The sequence below is a fragment of the Ascidia mentula genome, chromosome 3 (assembly GCF_947561715.1).
Source record: "Ascidia mentula chromosome 3, kaAscMent1.1, whole genome shotgun sequence".
Taxonomy (NCBI): domain Eukaryota; kingdom Metazoa; phylum Chordata; class Ascidiacea; order Phlebobranchia; family Ascidiidae; genus Ascidia; species Ascidia mentula.
This window is the reverse complement of record NC_138568.1, coordinates 9,691,064-9,714,842: the sequence shown is the minus strand read 5'-3', so window position 1 is coordinate 9,714,842 and position 23,779 is coordinate 9,691,064. Positions and strand designations below refer to the sequence as shown.

General features: G+C 43.2%; 24 non-coding genes and 2 pseudogenes across 24 annotated transcripts; all 26 read left to right on the top strand.

Annotated features, from left to right (window-relative positions):
• Positions 1–111: 111 nt before the first annotated feature.
• LOC145896405 (U2 spliceosomal RNA) lies at positions 112–309 on the top strand. The gene has a single exon (XR_014401859.1). It is a non-coding gene; the product is annotated as a U2 spliceosomal RNA (small nuclear RNA).
• Positions 310–574: 265 nt separating this feature from the next.
• LOC145896872 (U1 spliceosomal RNA) lies at positions 575–738 on the top strand. Its single transcript, XR_014402297.1, has one exon. It is a non-coding gene; the product is annotated as a U1 spliceosomal RNA (small nuclear RNA).
• A 288-nt stretch (positions 739–1,026) lies between these two features.
• On the top strand, positions 1,027–1,224 carry LOC145896394 (U2 spliceosomal RNA). Its single transcript, XR_014401848.1, has one exon. It is a non-coding gene; the product is annotated as a U2 spliceosomal RNA (small nuclear RNA).
• A 265-nt stretch (positions 1,225–1,489) lies between these two features.
• LOC145896484 (U1 spliceosomal RNA) lies at positions 1,490–1,653 on the top strand. The gene has a single exon (XR_014401931.1). It is a non-coding gene; the product is annotated as a U1 spliceosomal RNA (small nuclear RNA).
• Positions 1,654–1,941: 288 nt separating this feature from the next.
• On the top strand, positions 1,942–2,139 carry LOC145896383 (U2 spliceosomal RNA). Its single transcript, XR_014401837.1, has one exon. It is a non-coding gene; the product is annotated as a U2 spliceosomal RNA (small nuclear RNA).
• Positions 2,140–2,404: 265 nt separating this feature from the next.
• LOC145896472 (U1 spliceosomal RNA) lies at positions 2,405–2,568 on the top strand. The gene has a single exon (XR_014401920.1). It is a non-coding gene; the product is annotated as a U1 spliceosomal RNA (small nuclear RNA).
• Positions 2,569–2,856: 288 nt separating this feature from the next.
• On the top strand, positions 2,857–3,054 carry LOC145896370 (U2 spliceosomal RNA). Its single transcript, XR_014401825.1, has one exon. It is a non-coding gene; the product is annotated as a U2 spliceosomal RNA (small nuclear RNA).
• Positions 3,055–3,319: 265 nt separating this feature from the next.
• On the top strand, positions 3,320–3,483 carry LOC145896461 (U1 spliceosomal RNA). Its single transcript, XR_014401909.1, has one exon. It is a non-coding gene; the product is annotated as a U1 spliceosomal RNA (small nuclear RNA).
• Positions 3,484–3,771: 288 nt separating this feature from the next.
• On the top strand, positions 3,772–3,969 carry LOC145896358 (U2 spliceosomal RNA). The gene has a single exon (XR_014401814.1). It is a non-coding gene; the product is annotated as a U2 spliceosomal RNA (small nuclear RNA).
• A 265-nt stretch (positions 3,970–4,234) lies between these two features.
• LOC145896449 (U1 spliceosomal RNA) lies at positions 4,235–4,398 on the top strand. Its single transcript, XR_014401898.1, has one exon. It is a non-coding gene; the product is annotated as a U1 spliceosomal RNA (small nuclear RNA).
• Positions 4,399–4,686: 288 nt separating this feature from the next.
• Positions 4,687–4,884, top strand: LOC145896346 (U2 spliceosomal RNA). The gene has a single exon (XR_014401803.1). It is a non-coding gene; the product is annotated as a U2 spliceosomal RNA (small nuclear RNA).
• Positions 4,885–5,149: 265 nt separating this feature from the next.
• Positions 5,150–5,313, top strand: LOC145896376 (U1 spliceosomal RNA). Its single transcript, XR_014401831.1, has one exon. It is a non-coding gene; the product is annotated as a U1 spliceosomal RNA (small nuclear RNA).
• Positions 5,314–5,601: 288 nt separating this feature from the next.
• Positions 5,602–5,799, top strand: LOC145896335 (U2 spliceosomal RNA). Its single transcript, XR_014401792.1, has one exon. It is a non-coding gene; the product is annotated as a U2 spliceosomal RNA (small nuclear RNA).
• A 265-nt stretch (positions 5,800–6,064) lies between these two features.
• LOC145896259 (U1 spliceosomal RNA) lies at positions 6,065–6,228 on the top strand. Its single transcript, XR_014401720.1, has one exon. It is a non-coding gene; the product is annotated as a U1 spliceosomal RNA (small nuclear RNA).
• A 288-nt stretch (positions 6,229–6,516) lies between these two features.
• On the top strand, positions 6,517–6,714 carry LOC145896324 (U2 spliceosomal RNA). Its single transcript, XR_014401781.1, has one exon. It is a non-coding gene; the product is annotated as a U2 spliceosomal RNA (small nuclear RNA).
• A 265-nt stretch (positions 6,715–6,979) lies between these two features.
• On the top strand, positions 6,980–7,143 carry LOC145896890 (U1 spliceosomal RNA). The gene has a single exon (XR_014402313.1). It is a non-coding gene; the product is annotated as a U1 spliceosomal RNA (small nuclear RNA).
• A 288-nt stretch (positions 7,144–7,431) lies between these two features.
• LOC145896313 (U2 spliceosomal RNA) lies at positions 7,432–7,629 on the top strand. Its single transcript, XR_014401770.1, has one exon. It is a non-coding gene; the product is annotated as a U2 spliceosomal RNA (small nuclear RNA).
• A 265-nt stretch (positions 7,630–7,894) lies between these two features.
• On the top strand, positions 7,895–8,058 carry LOC145896773 (U1 spliceosomal RNA). Its single transcript, XR_014402202.1, has one exon. It is a non-coding gene; the product is annotated as a U1 spliceosomal RNA (small nuclear RNA).
• Positions 8,059–8,346: 288 nt separating this feature from the next.
• On the top strand, positions 8,347–8,544 carry LOC145896301 (U2 spliceosomal RNA). The gene has a single exon (XR_014401759.1). It is a non-coding gene; the product is annotated as a U2 spliceosomal RNA (small nuclear RNA).
• Positions 8,545–8,809: 265 nt separating this feature from the next.
• On the top strand, positions 8,810–8,973 carry LOC145896654 (U1 spliceosomal RNA). The gene has a single exon (XR_014402091.1). It is a non-coding gene; the product is annotated as a U1 spliceosomal RNA (small nuclear RNA).
• A 288-nt stretch (positions 8,974–9,261) lies between these two features.
• On the top strand, positions 9,262–9,459 carry LOC145896290 (U2 spliceosomal RNA). Its single transcript, XR_014401748.1, has one exon. It is a non-coding gene; the product is annotated as a U2 spliceosomal RNA (small nuclear RNA).
• A 265-nt stretch (positions 9,460–9,724) lies between these two features.
• LOC145896537 (U1 spliceosomal RNA) lies at positions 9,725–9,888 on the top strand. The gene has a single exon (XR_014401979.1). It is a non-coding gene; the product is annotated as a U1 spliceosomal RNA (small nuclear RNA).
• A 288-nt stretch (positions 9,889–10,176) lies between these two features.
• Positions 10,177–10,374, top strand: LOC145896278 (U2 spliceosomal RNA). Its single transcript, XR_014401737.1, has one exon. It is a non-coding gene; the product is annotated as a U2 spliceosomal RNA (small nuclear RNA).
• Positions 10,375–16,260: 5,886 nt separating this feature from the next.
• Positions 16,261–16,397, top strand: LOC145896205 (U1 spliceosomal RNA; annotated as a pseudogene).
• A 287-nt stretch (positions 16,398–16,684) lies between these two features.
• LOC145896265 (U2 spliceosomal RNA) lies at positions 16,685–16,882 on the top strand. The gene has a single exon (XR_014401726.1). It is a non-coding gene; the product is annotated as a U2 spliceosomal RNA (small nuclear RNA).
• A 5,882-nt stretch (positions 16,883–22,764) lies between these two features.
• On the top strand, positions 22,765–22,901 carry LOC145896908 (U1 spliceosomal RNA; annotated as a pseudogene).
• Positions 22,902–23,779: the final 878 nt, after the last annotated feature.

Below are 23,779 nucleotides of genomic sequence, written 5' to 3'. Positions count from 1 at the left end.
GAAAAAAACCAGGAAATTTTTTTTTTTTTTTCATTTTTCACCGGAATAAAATTTGGCAGCAAATGCGAGACGGACTCTTCCGGACGTTGCGGACTCAGTGGATGTTGCGGCATCGCTTCTCGGCTCTTTAGAGCTAAGATCAAGTGTAGTATCTGTTCTTCTCAGTTTAATACCTGGGACGCAAGCGATTCGCTTGCATGTCTTTGTATTAACCTGATTTTTGGACAGGGGGCACGGTGCCGGAGCTTGCTTCGACCTGCCCACGGGTTGTCCTGGTATTGCACTACCTCCAGGCACGGCCCACATTCCCACACATGTGGGAATAACCATCTGTTAATCATTCGCAAAACAATTGCACGAAACAGCGGTGCATCCCATGAGTGCGTGTGTGTCGTCTGTATGCACACGCCAAGGAAAGAGAGGTAGAGAGGGAGGACGGGAGAGCAATTAATTTAACGGCACATTTGGTTGTTGTGCTTGTCGGAGACCAGATAAAACAAGCCGTGAAATGCACAATGCGGCAAACACAAGGACGGACGACAAAAATGCTACCTCTCAAGAAGCTGTGCAAAGCATACTTACCTGACGGGGGCCTTCACCGTGATCAGGCCGGCGGTGGGCCCAGGGCGAGGCTTAGCTATTGCACTTAGGCTTAGCTGACCCTTGCGATTACCCCAAATGTGGGTAACTCGGCCGTACAATTTCTGCTAGTGGGGACTGCGTTCGCGCTATCCCCGTCTTTTACTAATCCTCTGATGTAGAGCAAAACGTAAGGTAGAAACGAAGTTTCTACGGGGGGGATTCGCCTGTTACGGTCAGGAGGAGTCGTGTCGGGGGTTGGGAGGTGGGTCATGGGTCCGTTTGTGACGTCATGTGGTGAACAAACTAATTTGAATGGCCTGCCAAAAACGGTAGGAAAAAAACCAGGAAATTTTTTTTTTTTTTTCATTTTTCACCGGAATAAAATTTGGCAGCAAATGCGAGACGGACTCTTCCGGACGTTGCGGACTCAGTGGATGTTGCGGCATCGCTTCTCGGCTCTTTAGAGCTAAGATCAAGTGTAGTATCTGTTCTTCTCAGTTTAATACCTGGGACGCAAGCGATTCGCTTGCATGTCTTTGTATTAACCTGATTTTTGGACAGGGGGCACGGTGCCGGAGCTTGCTTCGACCTGCCCACGGGTTGTCCTGGTATTGCACTACCTCCAGGCACGGCCCACATTCCCACACATGTGGGAATAACCATCTGTTAATCATTCGCAAAACAATTGCACGAAACAGCGGTGCATCCCATGAGTGCGTGTGTGTCGTCTGTATGCACACGCCAAGGAAAGAGAGGTAGAGAGGGAGGACGGGAGAGCAATTAATTTAACGGCACATTTGGTTGTTGTGCTTGTCGGAGACCAGATAAAACAAGCCGTGAAATGCACAATGCGGCAAACACAAGGACGGACGACAAAAATGCTACCTCTCAAGAAGCTGTGCAAAGCATACTTACCTGACGGGGGCCTTCACCGTGATCAGGCCGGCGGTGGGCCCAGGGCGAGGCTTAGCCATTGCACTTAGGCTTAGCTGACCCTTGCGATTACCCCAAATGTGGGTAACTCGGCCGTACAATTTCTGCTAGTGGGGACTGCGTTCGCGCTATCCCCGTCTTTTACTAATCCTCTGATGTAGAGCAAAACGTAAGGTAGAAACGAAGTTTCTACGGGGGGGATTCGCCTGTTACGGTCAGGAGGAGTCGTGTCGGGGGTTGGGAGGTGGGTCATGGGTCCGTTTGTGACGTCATGTGGTGAACAAACTAATTTGAATGGCCTGCCAAAAACGGTAGGAAAAAAACCAGGAAATTTTTTTTTTTTTTTCATTTTTCACCGGAATAAAATTTGGCAGCAAATGCGAGACGGACTCTTCCGGACGTTGCGGACTCAGTGGATGTTGCGGCATCGCTTCTCGGCTCTTTAGAGCTAAGATCAAGTGTAGTATCTGTTCTTCTCAGTTTAATACCTGGGACGCAAGCGATTCGCTTGCATGTCTTTGTATTAACCTGATTTTTGGACAGGGGGCACGGTGCCGGAGCTTGCTTCGACCTGCCCACGGGTTGTCCTGGTATTGCACTACCTCCAGGCACGGCCCACATTCCCACACATGTGGGAATAACCATCTGTTAATCATTCGCAAAACAATTGCACGAAACAGCGGTGCATCCCATGAGTGCGTGTGTGTCGTCTGTATGCACACGCCAAGGAAAGAGAGGTAGAGAGGGAGGACGGGAGAGCAATTAATTTAACGGCACATTTGGTTGTTGTGCTTGTCGGAGACCAGATAAAACAAGCCGTGAAATGCACAATGCGGCAAACACAAGGACGGACGACAAAAATGCTACCTCTCAAGAAGCTGTGCAAAGCATACTTACCTGACGGGGGCCTTCACCGTGATCAGGCCGGCGGTGGGCCCAGGGCGAGGCTTAGCCATTGCACTTAGGCTTAGCTGACCCTTGCGATTACCCCAAATGTGGGTAACTCGGCCGTACAATTTCTGCTAGTGGGGACTGCGTTCGCGCTATCCCCGTCTTTTACTAATCCTCTGATGTAGAGCAAAACGTAAGGTAGAAACGAAGTTTCTACGGGGGGGATTCGCCTGTTACGGTCAGGAGGAGTCGTGTCGGGGGTTGGGAGGTGGGTCATGGGTCCGTTTGTGACGTCATGTGGTGAACAAACTAATTTGAATGGCCTGCCAAAAACGGTAGGAAAAAAACCAGGAAATTTTTTTTTTTTTTTCATTTTTCACCGGAATAAAATTTGGCAGCAAATGCGAGACGGACTCTTCCGGACGTTGCGGACTCAGTGGATGTTGCGGCATCGCTTCTCGGCTCTTTAGAGCTAAGATCAAGTGTAGTATCTGTTCTTCTCAGTTTAATACCTGGGACGCAAGCGATTCGCTTGCATGTCTTTGTATTAACCTGATTTTTGGACAGGGGGCACGGTGCCGGAGCTTGCTTCGACCTGCCCACGGGTTGTCCTGGTATTGCACTACCTCCAGGCACGGCCCACATTCCCACACATGTGGGAATAACCATCTGTTAATCATTCGCAAAACAATTGCACGAAACAGCGGTGCATCCCATGAGTGCGTGTGTGTCGTCTGTATGCACACGCCAAGGAAAGAGAGGTAGAGAGGGAGGACGGGAGAGCAATTAATTTAACGGCACATTTGGTTGTTGTGCTTGTCGGAGACCAGATAAAACAAGCCGTGAAATGCACAATGCGGCAAACACAAGGACGGACGACAAAAATGCTACCTCTCAAGAAGCTGTGCAAAGCATACTTACCTGACGGGGGCCTTCACCGTGATCAGGCCGGCGGTGGGCCCAGGGCGAGGCTTAGCCATTGCACTTAGGCTTAGCTGACCCTTGCGATTACCCCAAATGTGGGTAACTCGGCCGTACAATTTCTGCTAGTGGGGACTGCGTTCGCGCTATCCCCGTCTTTTACTAATCCTCTGATGTAGAGCAAAACGTAAGGTAGAAACGAAGTTTCTACGGGGGGGATTCGCCTGTTACGGTCAGGAGGAGTCGTGTCGGGGGTTGGGAGGTGGGTCATGGGTCCGTTTGTGACGTCATGTGGTGAACAAACTAATTTGAATGGCCTGCCAAAAACGGTAGGAAAAAAACCAGGAAATTTTTTTTTTTTTTTCATTTTTCACCGGAATAAAATTTGGCAGCAAATGCGAGACGGACTCTTCCGGACGTTGCGGACTCAGTGGATGTTGCGGCATCGCTTCTCGGCTCTTTAGAGCTAAGATCAAGTGTAGTATCTGTTCTTCTCAGTTTAATACCTGGGACGCAAGCGATTCGCTTGCATGTCTTTGTATTAACCTGATTTTTGGACAGGGGGCACGGTGCCGGAGCTTGCTTCGACCTGCCCACGGGTTGTCCTGGTATTGCACTACCTCCAGGCACGGCCCACATTCCCACACATGTGGGAATAACCATCTGTTAATCATTCGCAAAACAATTGCACGAAACAGCGGTGCATCCCATGAGTGCGTGTGTGTCGTCTGTATGCACACGCCAAGGAAAGAGAGGTAGAGAGGGAGGACGGGAGAGCAATTAATTTAACGGCACATTTGGTTGTTGTGCTTGTCGGAGACCAGATAAAACAAGCCGTGAAATGCACAATGCGGCAAACACAAGGACGGACGACAAAAATGCTACCTCTCAAGAAGCTGTGCAAAGCATACTTACCTGACGGGGGCCTTCACCGTGATCAGGCCGGCGGTGGGCCCAGGGCGAGGCTTAGCCATTGCACTTAGGCTTAGCTGACCCTTGCGATTACCCCAAATGTGGGTAACTCGGCCGTACAATTTCTGCTAGTGGGGACTGCGTTCGCGCTATCCCCGTCTTTTACTAATCCTCTGATGTAGAGCAAAACGTAAGGTAGAAACGAAGTTTCTACGGGGGGGATTCGCCTGTTACGGTCAGGAGGAGTCGTGTCGGGGGTTGGGAGGTGGGTCATGGGTCCGTTTGTGACGTCATGTGGTGAACAAACTAATTTGAATGGCCTGCCAAAAACGGTAGGAAAAAAACCAGGAAATTTTTTTTTTTTTTTCATTTTTCACCGGAATAAAATTTGGCAGCAAATGCGAGACGGACTCTTCCGGACGTTGCGGACTCAGTGGATGTTGCGGCATCGCTTCTCGGCTCTTTAGAGCTAAGATCAAGTGTAGTATCTGTTCTTCTCAGTTTAATACCTGGGACGCAAGCGATTCGCTTGCATGTCTTTGTATTAACCTGATTTTTGGACAGGGGGCACGGTGCCGGAGCTTGCTTCGACCTGCCCACGGGTTGTCCTGGTATTGCACTACCTCCAGGCACGGCCCACATTCCCACACATGTGGGAATAACCATCTGTTAATCATTCGCAAAACAATTGCACGAAACAGCGGTGCATCCCATGAGTGCGTGTGTGTCGTCTGTATGCACACGCCAAGGAAAGAGAGGTAGAGAGGGAGGACGGGAGAGCAATTAATTTAACGGCACATTTGGTTGTTGTGCTTGTCGGAGACCAGATAAAACAAGCCGTGAAATGCACAATGCGGCAAACACAAGGACGGACGACAAAAATGCTACCTCTCAAGAAGCTGTGCAAAGCATACTTACCTGACGGGGGCCTTCACCGTGATCAGGCCGGCGGTGGGCCCAGGGCGAGGCTTAGCCATTGCACTTAGGCTTAGCTGACCCTTGCGATTACCCCAAATGTGGGTAACTCGGCCGTACAATTTCTGCTAGTGGGGACTGCGTTCGCGCTATCCCCGTCTTTTACTAATCCTCTGATGTAGAGCAAAACGTAAGGTAGAAACGAAGTTTCTACGGGGGGGATTCGCCTGTTACGGTCAGGAGGAGTCGTGTCGGGGGTTGGGAGGTGGGTCATGGGTCCGTTTGTGACGTCATGTGGTGAACAAACTAATTTGAATGGCCTGCCAAAAACGGTAGGAAAAAAACCAGGAAATTTTTTTTTTTTTTTCATTTTTCACCGGAATAAAATTTGGCAGCAAATGCGAGACGGACTCTTCCGGACGTTGCGGACTCAGTGGATGTTGCGGCATCGCTTCTCGGCTCTTTAGAGCTAAGATCAAGTGTAGTATCTGTTCTTCTCAGTTTAATACCTGGGACGCAAGCGATTCGCTTGCATGTCTTTGTATTAACCTGATTTTTGGACAGGGGGCACGGTGCCGGAGCTTGCTTCGACCTGCCCACGGGTTGTCCTGGTATTGCACTACCTCCAGGCACGGCCCACATTCCCACACATGTGGGAATAACCATCTGTTAATCATTCGCAAAACAATTGCACGAAACAGCGGTGCATCCCATGAGTGCGTGTGTGTCGTCTGTATGCACACGCCAAGGAAAGAGAGGTAGAGAGGGAGGACGGGAGAGCAATTAATTTAACGGCACATTTGGTTGTTGTGCTTGTCGGAGACCAGATAAAACAAGCCGTGAAATGCACAATGCGGCAAACACAAGGACGGACGACAAAAATGCTACCTCTCAAGAAGCTGTGCAAAGCATACTTACCTGACGGGGGCCTTCACCGTGATCAGGCCGGCGGTGGGCCCAGGGCGAGGCTTAGCCATTGCACTTAGGCTTAGCTGACCCTTGCGATTACCCCAAATGTGGGTAACTCGGCCGTACAATTTCTGCTAGTGGGGACTGCGTTCGCGCTATCCCCGTCTTTTACTAATCCTCTGATGTAGAGCAAAACGTAAGGTAGAAACGAAGTTTCTACGGGGGGGATTCGCCTGTTACGGTCAGGAGGAGTCGTGTCGGGGGTTGGGAGGTGGGTCATGGGTCCGTTTGTGACGTCATGTGGTGAACAAACTAATTTGAATGGCCTGCCAAAAACGGTAGGAAAAAAACCAGGAAATTTTTTTTTTTTTTTCATTTTTCACCGGAATAAAATTTGGCAGCAAATGCGAGACGGACTCTTCCGGACGTTGCGGACTCAGTGGATGTTGCGGCATCGCTTCTCGGCTCTTTAGAGCTAAGATCAAGTGTAGTATCTGTTCTTCTCAGTTTAATACCTGGGACGCAAGCGATTCGCTTGCATGTCTTTGTATTAACCTGATTTTTGGACAGGGGGCACGGTGCCGGAGCTTGCTTCGACCTGCCCACGGGTTGTCCTGGTATTGCACTACCTCCAGGCACGGCCCACATTCCCACACATGTGGGAATAACCATCTGTTAATCATTCGCAAAACAATTGCACGAAACAGCGGTGCATCCCATGAGTGCGTGTGTGTCGTCTGTATGCACACGCCAAGGAAAGAGAGGTAGAGAGGGAGGACGGGAGAGCAATTAATTTAACGGCACATTTGGTTGTTGTGCTTGTCGGAGACCAGATAAAACAAGCCGTGAAATGCACAATGCGGCAAACACAAGGACGGACGACAAAAATGCTACCTCTCAAGAAGCTGTGCAAAGCATACTTACCTGACGGGGGCCTTCACCGTGATCAGGCCGGCGGTGGGCCCAGGGCGAGGCTTAGCCATTGCACTTAGGCTTAGCTGACCCTTGCGATTACCCCAAATGTGGGTAACTCGGCCGTACAATTTCTGCTAGTGGGGACTGCGTTCGCGCTATCCCCGTCTTTTACTAATCCTCTGATGTAGAGCAAAACGTAAGGTAGAAACGAAGTTTCTACGGGGGGGATTCGCCTGTTACGGTCAGGAGGAGTCGTGTCGGGGGTTGGGAGGTGGGTCATGGGTCCGTTTGTGACGTCATGTGGTGAACAAACTAATTTGAATGGCCTGCCAAAAACGGTAGGAAAAAAACCAGGAAATTTTTTTTTTTTTTTCATTTTTCACCGGAATAAAATTTGGCAGCAAATGCGAGACGGACTCTTCCGGACGTTGCGGACTCAGTGGATGTTGCGGCATCGCTTCTCGGCTCTTTAGAGCTAAGATCAAGTGTAGTATCTGTTCTTCTCAGTTTAATACCTGGGACGCAAGCGATTCGCTTGCATGTCTTTGTATTAACCTGATTTTTGGACAGGGGGCACGGTGCCGGAGCTTGCTTCGACCTGCCCACGGGTTGTCCTGGTATTGCACTACCTCCAGGCACGGCCCACATTCCCACACATGTGGGAATAACCATCTGTTAATCATTCGCAAAACAATTGCACGAAACAGCGGTGCATCCCATGAGTGCGTGTGTGTCGTCTGTATGCACACGCCAAGGAAAGAGAGGTAGAGAGGGAGGACGGGAGAGCAATTAATTTAACGGCACATTTGGTTGTTGTGCTTGTCGGAGACCAGATAAAACAAGCCGTGAAATGCACAATGCGGCAAACACAAGGACGGACGACAAAAATGCTACCTCTCAAGAAGCTGTGCAAAGCATACTTACCTGACGGGGGCCTTCACCGTGATCAGGCCGGCGGTGGGCCCAGGGCGAGGCTTAGCCATTGCACTTAGGCTTAGCTGACCCTTGCGATTACCCCAAATGTGGGTAACTCGGCCGTACAATTTCTGCTAGTGGGGACTGCGTTCGCGCTATCCCCGTCTTTTACTAATCCTCTGATGTAGAGCAAAACGTAAGGTAGAAACGAAGTTTCTACGGGGGGGATTCGCCTGTTACGGTCAGGAGGAGTCGTGTCGGGGGTTGGGAGGTGGGTCATGGGTCCGTTTGTGACGTCATGTGGTGAACAAACTAATTTGAATGGCCTGCCAAAAACGGTAGGAAAAAAACCAGGAAATTTTTTTTTTTTTTTCATTTTTCACCGGAATAAAATTTGGCAGCAAATGCGAGACGGACTCTTCCGGACGTTGCGGACTCAGTGGATGTTGCGGCATCGCTTCTCGGCTCTTTAGAGCTAAGATCAAGTGTAGTATCTGTTCTTCTCAGTTTAATACCTGGGACGCAAGCGATTCGCTTGCATGTCTTTGTATTAACCTGATTTTTGGACAGGGGGCACGGTGCCGGAGCTTGCTTCGACCTGCCCACGGGTTGTCCTGGTATTGCACTACCTCCAGGCACGGCCCACATTCCCACACATGTGGGAATAACCATCTGTTAATCATTCGCAAAACAATTGCACGAAACAGCGGTGCATCCCATGAGTGCGTGTGTGTCGTCTGTATGCACACGCCAAGGAAAGAGAGGTAGAGAGGGAGGACGGGAGAGCAATTAATTTAACGGCACATTTGGTTGTTGTGCTTGTCGGAGACCAGATAAAACAAGCCGTGAAATGCACAATGCGGCAAACACAAGGACGGACGACAAAAATGCTACCTCTCAAGAAGCTGTGCAAAGCATACTTACCTGACGGGGGCCTTCACCGTGATCAGGCCGGCGGTGGGCCCAGGGCGAGGCTTAGCCATTGCACTTAGGCTTAGCTGACCCTTGCGATTACCCCAAATGTGGGTAACTCGGCCGTACAATTTCTGCTAGTGGGGACTGCGTTCGCGCTATCCCCGTCTTTTACTAATCCTCTGATGTAGAGCAAAACGTAAGGTAGAAACGAAGTTTCTACGGGGGGGATTCGCCTGTTACGGTCAGGAGGAGTCGTGTCGGGGGTTGGGAGGTGGGTCATGGGTCCGTTTGTGACGTCATGTGGTGAACAAACTAATTTGAATGGCCTGCCAAAAACGGTAGGAAAAAAACCAGGAAATTTTTTTTTTTTTTTCATTTTTCACCGGAATAAAATTTGGCAGCAAATGCGAGACGGACTCTTCCGGACGTTGCGGACTCAGTGGATGTTGCGGCATCGCTTCTCGGCTCTTTAGAGCTAAGATCAAGTGTAGTATCTGTTCTTCTCAGTTTAATACCTGGGACGCAAGCGATTCGCTTGCATGTCTTTGTATTAACCTGATTTTTGGACAGGGGGCACGGTGCCGGAGCTTGCTTCGACCTGCCCACGGGTTGTCCTGGTATTGCACTACCTCCAGGCACGGCCCACATTCCCACACATGTGGGAATAACCATCTGTTAATCATTCGCAAAACAATTGCACGAAACAGCGGTGCATCCCATGAGTGCGTGTGTGTCGTCTGTATGCACACGCCAAGGAAAGAGAGGTAGAGAGGGAGGACGGGAGAGCAATTAATTTAACGGCACATTTGGTTGTTGTGCTTGTCGGAGACCAGATAAAACAAGCCGTGAAATGCACAATGCGGCAAACACAAGGACGGACGACAAAAATGCTACCTCTCAAGAAGCTGTGCAAAGCATACTTACCTGACGGGGGCCTTCACCGTGATCAGGCCGGCGGTGGGCCCAGGGCGAGGCTTAGCCATTGCACTTAGGCTTAGCTGACCCTTGCGATTACCCCAAATGTGGGTAACTCGGCCGTACAATTTCTGCTAGTGGGGACTGCGTTCGCGCTATCCCCGTCTTTTACTAATCCTCTGATGTAGAGCAAAACGTAAGGTAGAAACGAAGTTTCTACGGGGGGGATTCGCCTGTTACGGTCAGGAGGAGTCGTGTCGGGGGTTGGGAGGTGGGTCATGGGTCCGTTTGTGACGTCATGTGGTGAACAAACTAATTTGAATGGCCTGCCAAAAACGGTAGGAAAAAAACCAGGAAATTTTTTTTTTTTTTTCATTTTTCACCGGAATAAAATTTGGCAGCAAATGCGAGACGGACTCTTCCGGACGTTGCGGACTCAGTGGATGTTGCGGCATCGCTTCTCGGCTCTTTAGAGCTAAGATCAAGTGTAGTATCTGTTCTTCTCAGTTTAATACCTGGGACGCAAGCGATTCGCTTGCATGTCTTTGTATTAACCTGATTTTTGGACAGGGGGCACGGTGCCGGAGCTTGCTTCGACCTGCCCACGGGTTGTCCTGGTATTGCACTACCTCCAGGCACGGCCCACATTCCCACACATGTGGGAATAACCATCTGTTAATCATTCGCAAAACAATTGCACGAAACAGCGGTGCATCCCATGAGTGCGTGTGTGTCGTCTGTATGCACACGCCAAGGAAAGAGAGGTAGAGAGGGAGGACGGGAGAGCAATTAATTTAACGGCACATTTGGTTGTTGTGCTTGTCGGAGACCAGATAAAACAAGCCGTGAAATGCACAATGCGGCAAACACAAGGACGGACGACAAAAATGCTACCTCTCAAGAAGCTGTGCAAAGCATACTTACCTGACGGGGGCCTTCACTGGTTCCACTCGCGGTCAATTTCAGGCAGTATCAAAACCTTGCATGCGTGTCGTTTGTGTTTGCATGTGCACCATTGTTTCGTGTTATCCACCTTTCGCGCGCAGTAAATCCTAGTTGAGATTACCTAACAACTTTTTGTGCAAGTGTACGTCAGTCTAACACAGCCTTAAGACAGAGGTTAGACCTCTTTTCCTTGTTAAACTGCAGAGCTCCTCACAGAGGTTACGTGCCTTTTTTTGGCACTCCTCCGCGTGGAACTATTACTTTGTGTAGTGAGAGATTTCGCGACCGCAGGAACGCAGCAAAGAGCTGCAAACTCCTGAGAGCGCCGATCTCCCTCACAACAATTGTGCTCTGATTGCCTCCACTGTATAGGTGCCTCCGGCGCTCCTGCTCATTAAGAGCAATTAAGAACGCCGGCCTAGCACCCGCAGGGAAGCAATTAACAATTAAAGTCGTTAACTCCTGTATAAATTGTACCGTAACTCTTTGATATTTCCCCGATCTCTTTAATCGGAGCAAAAACCACACAACAAACGCAAATATGTTGCAAACGAACTATCTTGTTGAGGAAAGGTCCGTCTATCTGAAGATACTTAACTATGACCACTACCCATTAGAAACCTTCATCAGCCTTTTTGAATGTTATCTGGAAAAATATAAGGACGGGCTCATGGGTGTCACAACCATAAATAAAACACAGTCAACTTTCAAGATAACTTATTCCAACCTAGACTTTGCTAAAGAGACCAGGAAAAACATTTTGAAAGACCTAAAGGAGCCAACCCCTTTCGACGTCACAGAAAATTATGCGATAATCATCCAGGCCTCCAACCCACCAAAACCCAGAACGCAACTAACTTTAAACCCAGTACCTATAGAAATGGAGAAATCCCACTTCGAAAAAGTGGTAAACGATCTTAACTGGGGAACATATATAGAACACAGGTTTCTGACTCACAAAAACCACAAAAACCTATACAACGGGTATGTCCATTTGATACTGGAAGACTTCCAAGAAGCAAACGTCAAGTGCATCACGAAAATATTTGGACATAACGTCCAAATTGCTAAACCAGGCGAATCCTTTGGCCCTGCTTGCTCCATGTGCAACCAACGCGGCCATTGGGCGTCACAATGCCCAAAAAAGAATATCTGCCCCATATGCGGCGAAAGGGGACATAGGGGCAAATGGTGCCCAGAGGCTTCCAAGATCAGTAAAACTTACAACCAGACAAAACCTTCGTACGATGACGTATTCCCACCCTTTCCCAAAAAATCGACCCCCATAGGGAAAGGAATAACAACCAAGGTCCAAGATTTATCCCCAATACTAAACCAAATTCATATCCACGAAAACAAGATGGAAAAATTAAACCGACCACAAAAACTACCATCACAACTAGAGGAAGAAGAAGAAAATGGAACTGATGAAGAGAAAGAAAACGCAGATCAAGAAAGAATAGAAGAAGATGAGAAAATAGAAGAACCGGCAAAATCAACCCACTCGGGAGAGCTACAAATTAATACAGATTCGGAAAACACGACCTATGAAACCCCCAAAAACGCCCAAAATCTCCAGCCCCAGGTCATCCTATCCCCTTGTAGGATACAGTTCAACAAAGAAAATCCAATGACCCCAACCCGTTCTCCACTACTTACAAAAAAAGCTGTAGAAAAACAAGCAAAAATTATAGAAAATAAATTCAACTTTGGTTATACGGATCAAGAAAAGAAAAGGAAAAAGAAAGACCAAACCCTCACATCGTCGACCTCCAGTTCGGGCTCGGCAAAGAACAGAAGGAAAAAAGACAAACGAAGATAGTCGCTCAAATTATTTTTACTTTCACAATTTCTACTTTCTTTAAATAGCTAAAAAACCAAACCTGTAATGACTAAACTCCACCCGATATGACTCCAGAATTTCTGACAATCATCTCTATAAATATCAACGGGCTCGAAAGAAATATAGAAAACGTAAAAAAAATAACACAAAACGAAAACGCGGCAATTGTACTAATACAGGAAACACACCAATATAAGTTTGCTAAATTAGAAAAATGGGCAAATAAACAAAAATTTTGTATCTATCATAATGCCATCGCGGACCCAAAAATAGGGAAACGCATTCACGCAGGAACGGCCATCATAACCAAAAACATACCACAAGATGAAATAAAACACGAGATAGCTGCAGAAAATCGAATAAATAAAATAATCTTAGAATTAACAAATGAAGAGAACGTAGAGAAATACACTATTTACAATGTATACCTTAAATCCGGAAGTAGCCAACTGGCAGTAACGCACCGAACTCAACTTTTACATATACTTGCAAAAGACCTGCAGATAACGAAACCAAATGAAAAAATAGTGATAGGAGGAGATTTTAATATGACTTATAACCAAATAGATACAATTGCGACGCAAAGTAAAACACGTCCAGACCAAAACTCTTGGATGGACATGAGGGAAACCTATAGTTTAGAAGATTCTTTTCGATTTCTCTTTCCCAACAAAAAAGCTTTTACGCATATCACCGCTAAATCTGCTACTAGAATTGACAGAATATACTGCAACACACCGATTTTAAGTAAAATAAAAGCTTTCAAACATATACCAATACACTTCTCTGATCACAACCTTGCTCCTAGTATATATATTAAAATTACGGAAAACTATATTTGGGGAAACCCCCACTGGAAACTGAATACTAGCCACCTCAATGAGGAAGGATACACGGCCAAAATAAAAAATGTGATACTCCAACACCAAGAAAACAAAAATAATTTCGGAAATACAGATGAATACTGGCAAAAACTGAAAAAGAAAATAAAAAACAGCTCAATTGCTTATGCGAAAGAAAAGAAAGAAAAAGAACTTGAAGAACATGCGAACAATCAAAAAGAAATGAACAACTTAATGGAAAACCTAAACAAAGACAACCTAGAACTGAACCTTCGATATCTCGAAGTAAAGAAGAAAATAAAAACCGCAGATCAAAAGAAATGTGCTGGTGCCAAAATTAGAGCCAGAATAAAAGAAAGAACAAAAGAAGAGAAACCGGATAAAGCCTTTTTCAAAATAGAAAATAAGAAACAAGAAAATAACGCAATTCGTGCACTAAACATAAAGGGCAACATCTCAACGGACAGAGAGGAAATAATTACTGAGATAACAAATTTTTACACCAACCTCTGGGGAAGGGCAAAAAGAACGGACGAAAAAGAACAAGACTTCTTCTTACAAGATCTGAAAACAAAAGAAATAGACACACAAGACTTTAGCCTATACCTGAGTGAAAAAGAACTAGAAAGCTCAATGAAAGAAATGAACAAAAATGCAGCCCCGGGGCTTGATGGTTTACCGGTGGAATTTTACCAACATTTCTGGCACAGCTTAAAACAAGACTTTCACGAACACGTCACAAACATATTTTTGCGAGAACAATTAGACACAGACATGAAAAACTCGATAATAAAACTTATACCAAAAAATAAAGATAAAACACAAATCAAAAACTATAGACCGATTTCGCTCCTAAACGCAGACTACAAAATAATTAGTAAAAGCATCGCAAAACGGGTACAACATGAACTAAACGAAAAAATCTCTCTCGAGCAGAAATGTGGATTGAACAAACGACAGATCCAACATATCCACTACAATATAAACGCCGCGATAGAAATTGCCCGAACCTATAATAAAGAACTCGCGATTTTCTTAACAGATATCGAAAAAGCATTTGACACTGTCGACCACAACTTCCTATATAAAACACTTGAAAAACTAAAAATCAACAAAGACACAATCAAATGGATAAAAATCATATATAGGAATATAACAAGCCAAATAATTATTAACGGAGCCTTATCAGAAAAAATTGAAATTAAAAATGGAGTAAGACAAGGGTGTAGTTTAAGCATGCTCTTATACTGTGTTATAAATGAAAATCTGACGCAAAAAATCAATAAGTGTAATGAAATAACTGGCTTTAAATATCGGAAGATTATGTTAAAAATCCAACAATATGCAGACGATACAACTTTTTTCGTCTCAAACATCGAGACAATTAACGAAATTTTCAAAATACTCGAAAAATTTGAAAAGGCCTCGGGCCAAAAAATTAACCAGTCGAAAACTGAGATATTGTGTATTTCGAATGCAATGAAGTGTAAAATAGGAATAAAATTTCCTCTTTACTACAAACCCGAGGTTAAAATACTGGGAATACAATACAAACAACACGGAAATAACATGAGCTTAAATTGGAACAAGATAATTGAACACACTCGAAGAATAATATGTAGCCACGAAAAACGAAACCTATCAATCTTTGGAAAAATAACAATAATTAACACATTGATAATACCGAAAATCCTGTTTATTGCACGAACGTCGGAACCCACAGAAAATATAATAAAAACTTTAAATACACAGCTATTTAACTTCCTGTGGTACCCTAAAACCATCGAACCGATAAAACGAAATAAACTAATAGCAAATTACAAACAAGGCGGAATTAAAATGCCAGACATATCTAACAAAATACAAGCAACTCATATGGAAAAACTACGAGACATGCGAAACAGCGATACAATAGACGAAATTTGGAAAAGTTGGGGACAATACAACCTAGGAATACATATGAGAAAAATTAAATCAGCTTTCTACAATAATGCGACACCAAAAGCATGGAAGCCAAATAAAGAATGGGGAAAAATCATAAACACTTATCAAACACTAAATGAACAAAACAACGACATAAACTGGAAAAAAGCAAAACTGAGGCACTTTTATTTCGAACTCATAAAGGCAAAACAAATAATATCGAACCCGTCAGATAATATTAATTTCAATTGGATCAACGTACTGTACAGAAACAAAAAACACAAACAAATATTTACAAACGACGAAAGAGAAAAGGCATACCTCACAGCACACAATGGTTTTAAATGGGGAAAATTTAAACAAAAAAACAATATGTACCAACTAAAAAACGGTAGAGCAAGATTAAACTTCTGCAAATTTTGCAGAACAAATAGCGATGAGATAACGCACCTCCTCACACAATGCCAAACAACAGAAAACATAATTCTAAAGTTAAAGAAACACATCATCACAGAATACGGAGTAAAAACACGCTTCGATCCACAGGAAATTATGTATAATATTTTTGACGAAAACGAACCTATTTTAAGTGTAAAAGCCCAAGCCTTTTTCAAGACAACTATAATAAAGGAAAAACAAAAGTTAGATTATAACAATACATATTTTGAAGATACAAATGAAACAATCAACAAAATACTATACCGAATCATAACAAAATTGAAAAACCACATAAACTTACACGGGATTGCGAGAGAGTAAAGAGGAAATTAATATTTCGCGAAATGAATATTAATGACGATTGTAAGTGAATATTGAATGTGAAAACATAACGTAACCAATAATGGCACAATTATTTCCTTTGTCCGTTTTTCGCCCTGTCGCTTTGCGCCTTGCTTAGACGGCAGTGATGAAAACCGTGACATCTATATTTGATTTTAGATATCACACGCTCTGAGCCGTGAAGAAAAAAAAAAAAAAAAAAAAAAAAAAGGCCGGCGGTGGGCCCAGGGCGAGGCTTAGCCATTGCACTTAGGCTTAGCTGACCCTTGCGATTACCCCAAATGTGGGTAACTCGGCCGTACAATTTCTGCTAGTGGGGACTGCGTTCGCGCTATCCCCGTCTTTTACTAATCCTCTGATGTAGAGCAAAACGTAAGGTAGAAACGAAGTTTCTACGGGGGGGATTCGCCTGTTACGGTCAGGAGGAGTCGTGTCGGGGGTTGGGAGGTGGGTCATGGGTCCGTTTGTGACGTCATGTGGTGAACAAACTAATTTGAATGGCCTGCCAAAAACGGTAGGAAAAAAACCAGGAATTTTTTTTTTTTTTTCATTTTTTACCGGATTAAAATTTGGCAGCAAATGCGAGACGGACTCTTCCGGACGTTGCGGACTCAGTGGATGTTGCGGCATCGCTTCTCGGCTCTTTAGAGCTAAGATCAAGTGTAGTATCTGTTCTTCTCAGTTTAATACCTGGGACGCAAGCGATTCGCTTGCATGTCTTTGTATTAACCTGATTTTTGGACAGGGGGCACGGTGCCGGAGCTTGCTTCGACCTGCCCACGGGTTGTCCTGGTATTGCACTACCTCCAGGCACGGCCCACATTCCCACACATGTGGGAATAACCATCTGTTAATCATTCGCAAAACAATTGCACGAAACAGCGGTGCATCCCATGAGTGTGTGTGTGTCGTCTGCATGCACACGCCAAGGAAAGAGAGGTAGAGAGGGAGGACGGGAGAGCAATTAATTTAACGGCACATTTGGTTGTTGTGCTTGTCGGAGACCAGATAAAACAAGCCGTGAAATGCACAATGCGGCAAACACAAGGACGGACGACAAAAATGCTACCTCTCAAGAAGCTGTGGAAAGCATACTTACCTGACGGGGGCCTTCACTGGTTCCACTCGCGGTCAATTTCAGGCAGTATCAAAACCTTGCATGCGTGTCGTTTGTGTTTGCATGTGCACCATTGTTTTCGTGTTATCCACCTTTCGCGCGCAGTAAATCCTAGTTGAGATTACCTAACAACTTTTTGTGCAAGTGTACGTCAGTCTAACACAGCCTTAAGACAGAGGTTAGACCTCTTTTCCTTGTTAAACTGCAGAGCTCCTCACAGAGGTTACGTGCCTTTTTTTGGCACTCCTCCGCGTGGAACTATTACTTTGTGTAGTGAGAGATTTCGCGACCGCAGGAACGCAGCAAAGAGCTGCAAACTCCTGAGAGCGCCGATCTCCCTCACAACAATTGTGCTCTGATTGCCTCCACTGTATAGGTGCCTCCGGCGCTCCTGCTCATTAAGAGCAATTAAGAACGCCGGCCTAGCACCCGCAGGGAAGCAATTAACAATTAAAGTCTTTAACTCCTGTATAAATTGTACCGTAACTCTTTGATACTTCCCCGATCTCTTTAATCGGAGCAAAAACCACACAACAAACGCAAATATGTTGCAAACGAACTATCTTGTTGAGGAAAGGTCCGTCTATCTGAAGATACTTAACTATGACCACTACCCATTAGAAACCTTCATCAGCCTGTTTGAATGTTATCTGGAAAAATATAAGGACGGGCTCATGGGTGTCACAACCATAAATAAAACACAGTCAACTTTCAAGATAACTTATTCCAACCTAGACTTTGCTAAAGAGACCAGGAAAAACATATTGAAAGACCTAAAGGAGCCAACCCCCTTCGACGTCACAGAAAATTATGCGATAATCGTCCAGGCCTCCAACCCACCAAAACCCAGAACGCAACTAACTTTAAACCCAGTACCTATAGAAATGGAGAAATCCCACTTCGAAAAGGTGGTAAACGATCTTAACTGGGGAACATATATAGAACACAGGTTTCTGACTCACAAAAACCATAAAAACCTATACAACGGGTATGTCCATTTGATACTGGAAGACTTCCAAGAAGCAAACGTCAAATGCATCACGAAAATATTTGGACATAACATCCAAATTGCAAAACCAGGCGAATCTTTTGGCCCTGCTTGCTCCATGTGCAACCAACGCGGCCATTGGGCGTCACAATGCCCCAAAAAGAATATATGCCCCATATGCGGCGAAAGGGGACATAGGGGCAAATGGTGCCCAGAGGCTTCCAAGATCAGTAAAACTTACGACCAGACAAAACCTTCCTACGATGACGTATTCCCACCCTTTCCCAAAAAGTCGACCCCCATAGGGAAAGGAATAACAACCAAGGTCCAAGATTTATCCCCAATACTAAACCAAATTCATATCCATGAAAACAAGATGGAAAAATTAAACCGACCACAAAAACTACCATCACAACTAGAGGAAGAAGAAGAAAATGGAACTGATGAAGAGAAAGAAAACGCAGATCAAGAAAGAATAGAAGAAGATGAGAAAATAGAAGAACCGGCAAAATCTACCCACTCGGGAGAGCTACAAATTAATACAGATTCGGAAAACACGACCTATGAAACCCCCAAAAACGCCCAAAATCTTCAGCCCCAGGTCATCCTATCCCCTTGTAGGATACAGTTCAACAAAGAAAATCCAATGACCCCAACCCGTTCTCCACTACTTACAAAAAAAGCTGTAGAAAAACAAGCAAAAATTATAGAAAATAAATTTAACTTTGGTTATACGGATCAAGAAAAGAAAAGGAAAAAGAAAGACCAAACCCTCACATCGTCGACCTCCAGTTCGGGCTCGGCAAAGAACAGAAGGAAAAAAGAAAAGAGAAAATAGTGTGGTGGGTCCCCCTCCTCTATCCCATCTCCTTTCTGATATCTGTACCTTTTCCCTAACCTAAAAATATCCTTCTATATACGATTAATGTAAGAGACCACACCTTTCTATGGCGCCCGAAAATATAAACATTTGCTCCATAAATATAAACGGTCTCGATAGAAACAAAGAAAACTTAATAAGTTTATTCCGAAACAAAAAAATAACGATAGGACTAATCCAAGAAACGCATAAAATAAACGAAAGTAAACTAAACGAATGGGCAAATAAACAAAAAATAAGTTTGTACAACAATAGCACAACACGCTTGCAAAAAGAAAAGCGAATACACGCAGGCACGACAATTGTTACTGAAAATGCTACTTTCGACGGAATAGAAATCCAGCACGAAATAATAATAGAAAACCACGTAAATACAATAAGTTTCCAAATGCAGGTGAACCAAAAGAACGAAAAATACACCATTATCAACGTATATCTTAAGTCAGGAACAAGCCAAGATGCAGTAAACAAACGATATGATGCGATAAACACCGTACGAAAAACACTCGAAAAAACAGAACCGAACGGAAAAATAATAATTGGAGGTGACTTCAACTTTACATATAATGAAAACGACACTATAGCAACAATAAGAAGAAAAAGAATAGACCAACAAATATGGGAAGAACTTAGAGAAGAATACAGTCTGGAAGATTCCTTTAGATACCTTTACCCAAATAAAAAAGCATACACTCATATTACGTCGGCATCAGCAACACGCATAGACAGGATCTACTGCAACATAAATACTTTGAATAAAATAAAATCCTTCCAACACTTACATACACCCTTTTCGGACCACAACAATTCACCATACCTTCTTCTAAAAATCACAAAAAAATGCATCTGGGGAAAACCATACTGGAAATTAAACGTGAACCTGCTAAAAGACGAAAAATACAAAACAGAAATCCAAAATATAATCCTGAAGCAACAAGACAACAAGAATCAAGCCGAAAGCGTATACGAATACTGGAAAGAACTAAAACAAAAAATTAAAAAAGCTTCAATTTCGTACGCAAAAGAAGTACAAAAAACGACATCAGCAGAACGTATACAAATACAAAAAGAAATGAACGCACTGATGGAAAACCTAAACAAAGAACAATTGGAGCTAAACGAAAAATACCTAGAAATGAAGAAAAAACTCAAAATGAGTGAATATGAAAAATGCAAAGGCGCGAAAATCCGATCCAGAATAAAAGAAAGAATAGACGAAGAGAAACCAAACAAGGCTTTCTTCAAAACAGAAACAAAAAAGCAGGAAAGTAATGCGATCCGAGCACTTGAAATTCAAGGCGAAATAACAACCGATCAAAACAAAATTGTGGAAAGAATCACAAACTTCTATAGAGGCCTGTGGGGCACTGCAAACGAAGAAAACACGAATGAACAAAATTTCTTTCTTCAAGATCTAGAAGTAAAAGAATACTACACGGACGATTATAGCCCGTACCCAAGTATAAAAGAAATAGAAAAATCAATGAAAGAAATGAACGAAAACGCTTCCCCAGGAGCAGACGGGCTACCAATAGAATTCTACAGGGCCTTTTGGGGACATATCAAGACAGACATACATGAACTAATAATAAACATCTTCCTGCAGAAACAACTACCGAGTCAAATGAGCAACGCGATAGTAAAACTAATACCCAAAAGGAAAGACAAGACGCAAATAAAAAATTTTAGACCAATCACACTCCTCAATGCAGACTACAAAATAATTAGTAAAACAATCGCGAACAGACTTAAAATAGAACTAAATGAGAAAATATCGGCAGAACAGAAATGCGGACTGGAGAAACGCCAAATCCAACACATACACTATAACATAAGCACGACGATAGAAATAGCGCGAAAACACAACATGAAACTAGTAATCATGCTGACAGATATAGAAAAAGCGTTCGACACGGTTAACCATGACTTTCTTTTTAATACGCTCGAAAAACTACATATAAACACAGATACTATACAATGGATAAAAATCCTATACAAAAAAACGAGTAGCCAAATTATGATAAATGGACGATTAACTGAAAAAATCGAGATCAAACGAGGAGTACGACAAGGGTGTGGTCTCAGTATGTTACTATACTGTGTAATAAGTGAAACGCTAACTCAAAAAATTAATGCACATGATGCTATATCAGGTTTTAAATATCGTAAGAACAACCTGAAAATACAACAATATGCAGACGACACGACATTTTTCATAACGGATTACAACGATATACAAATGATTTTTGATGTACTAAAAAAATATGAACTTGCATCAGGACAAAAAATCAACCAGTCCAAAACTGAATTTTTGTGTGTCTCAAATAACATGAAATATGATATAAAAAAAGATTTTCCTCTTTACTATCAGTCAGAAGTAAAAATACTGGGAATCACATACAGCGAAAATGGGAACAACAATATACGCAATTGGAAAAAAATAAGCGACCACACGACAAAAATAATACGCAGCTACGAAAATCGAAAATTAACGATTTTCGGGAAAATAACAATTATAAACACCTTGATAATACCAAAAATACTATTCGTGGCAAGAACAACATATCCAAAACAACAAACATTGAAAGAAATCAATAGACAACTATACAATTTCTTATGGGCACCTAAAACAATAGAACCAATCAAAAGAAGCAAATTAATAGCAGACTATACACAGGGAGGGATCAAAATGCCAGATATAGAAACTAAAATACAAGCTACGCTAATGGAAAAACTAAGAGACATGATAAACAGCGAAACTTCGCACGAAATATGGCAAACATGGGGTCAATACAATATAGGAACAAAAATGAAAAACATCTACCCGACTCGATACGACAACACCAAACCGAACGCATGGAAACCGAACAACGAATGGCACAACATAATAAACACACACACGGCATTAAAAGAACAGAACAATGAAATAAATTGGAAAAAAGCAAAACTAAGGCACTTTTATTTCGAACTGATAAAGAAAAAGACAATAATAACAAACCCCACTGAAGAAACAAATTTCAAGTGGAATAACATCATATACAAAAACCAAAAACAAAAAGCACTTTTCACAAACAGAGAAAGGCAAATAGCTTACATAACCGCCCACAACGGTTTCAAATGGGGGAAATTTAAACAAAAGAACAATATGTTTCAGCTAAAAACGGGAAGGATAAGATTGAATTACTGCAAATTTTGCAGAAAAAATGACGATGACGTAACACACTTACTAACAGAGTGCGTATGCATAAACGAACTGGTAGAAAAAATCAAAAGCTACATGAAAGAAACATATCAAATACAAATGAGATATCACAAGAATGAAATAATATACAACATTTTCGACGAAAAATGTACAATCCAAGAAATTAAACTCTTGGCAATACTCAAGGTACGAGTGATTACGGAAAAACAAAACCTAGACTATAAAAACACATATACGGAAAATAACACACAGGTGATAAATAAACTTTTCCATAAAATAATTTTTGAACACAAACAATTTGTCGAATTTATTAGTAAAGAGGAAAATAAAAACTGAAAAAGTGTTATGCATGAGTGAACCTACTTCTTTAAACTCGTAATGTGCTAAAATCGTTTTTCGCCTGTGCTTCACCGCCGTTTCGTTTTGTTTAATCGTTTCGGCAGTGATGAACCAACAGCGGACTATTTTGTTTTAGCCGCTTTTATCTGAGCCGAAGGAAAAAAAAAAAAAAAAAAAAAAAAAAAAAAGGCCGGCGGTGGGCCCAGGGCGAGGCTTAGCCATTGCACTTAGGCTTAGCTGACCCTTGCGATTACCCCAAATGTGGGTAATTCGGCCGTATAATTTCTGCTAGTGGGGACTGCGTTCGCGCTATCCCCGTCTTTTACTAATCCTCTGATGTAGAGCAAAACGTAAGGTAGAAACGAAGTTTCTACGGGGGGGATTCGCCTGTTACGGTCAGGAGGAGTCGTGTCGGGGGTTGGGAGGTGGGTCATGGGTCCGTTTGCGACGTCATGTGGTGAACAAACTAATTTGAATGGCCTGCCAAAAACGGTAGGAAAAAAACCAGGAAATTTTTTTTTTTTTCATTTTTTACCGGATTAAAATTTGGCAGCAAATGCGAGACGGACTCTTCCGGACGTTGCGGACTCAGTGGATGTTGCGGCATCGCTTCTCGGCTCTTTAGATCTATCGCGGTTGGCACTATAGTCAGATTACTTGAGAATTTTTTTGTTTGCTGTTAGTTGACTAAATTATTAGAATTTTAAACTAAAACTATTGGATTTATTGGTTATCGGTACTGGGATCTCAAAACCGTAAGTACAATTGACTAATATTGTGTAAACTCACTACAAATTTAAATAAAAAAAAAACAAACAAATAAGGTTATATCAAAACTATATCCTGTAACGTAATAGTCAGACCTGTTTCAATATTTTCTACTCACAACTAAAGTTTTCTGTTAGTTTTAGTTCAGATTAGTGTATTTCTTCTAAATTGTGCAAGCTAGTGCAACTGTTCTTTTAACTTCTTTCAGTATAGAGCAGTTAGAACCATATAAATAAAAACAAAAACTTTCATATAAATAGGGCTGCATAAGAGTGGTTTAAGATCTTCGGGAGAGTGTATTGGCGTCACCATATTAATATCCTTCAAATAATTGCACTTGGGCAGCCATTTTGTCTGGCGCCTTTTTCGTTTGTGGTAAACGCAGCACGTGCTGTCGCCGTGGTCTGCTAATTGGCTGAAAAAGTCACG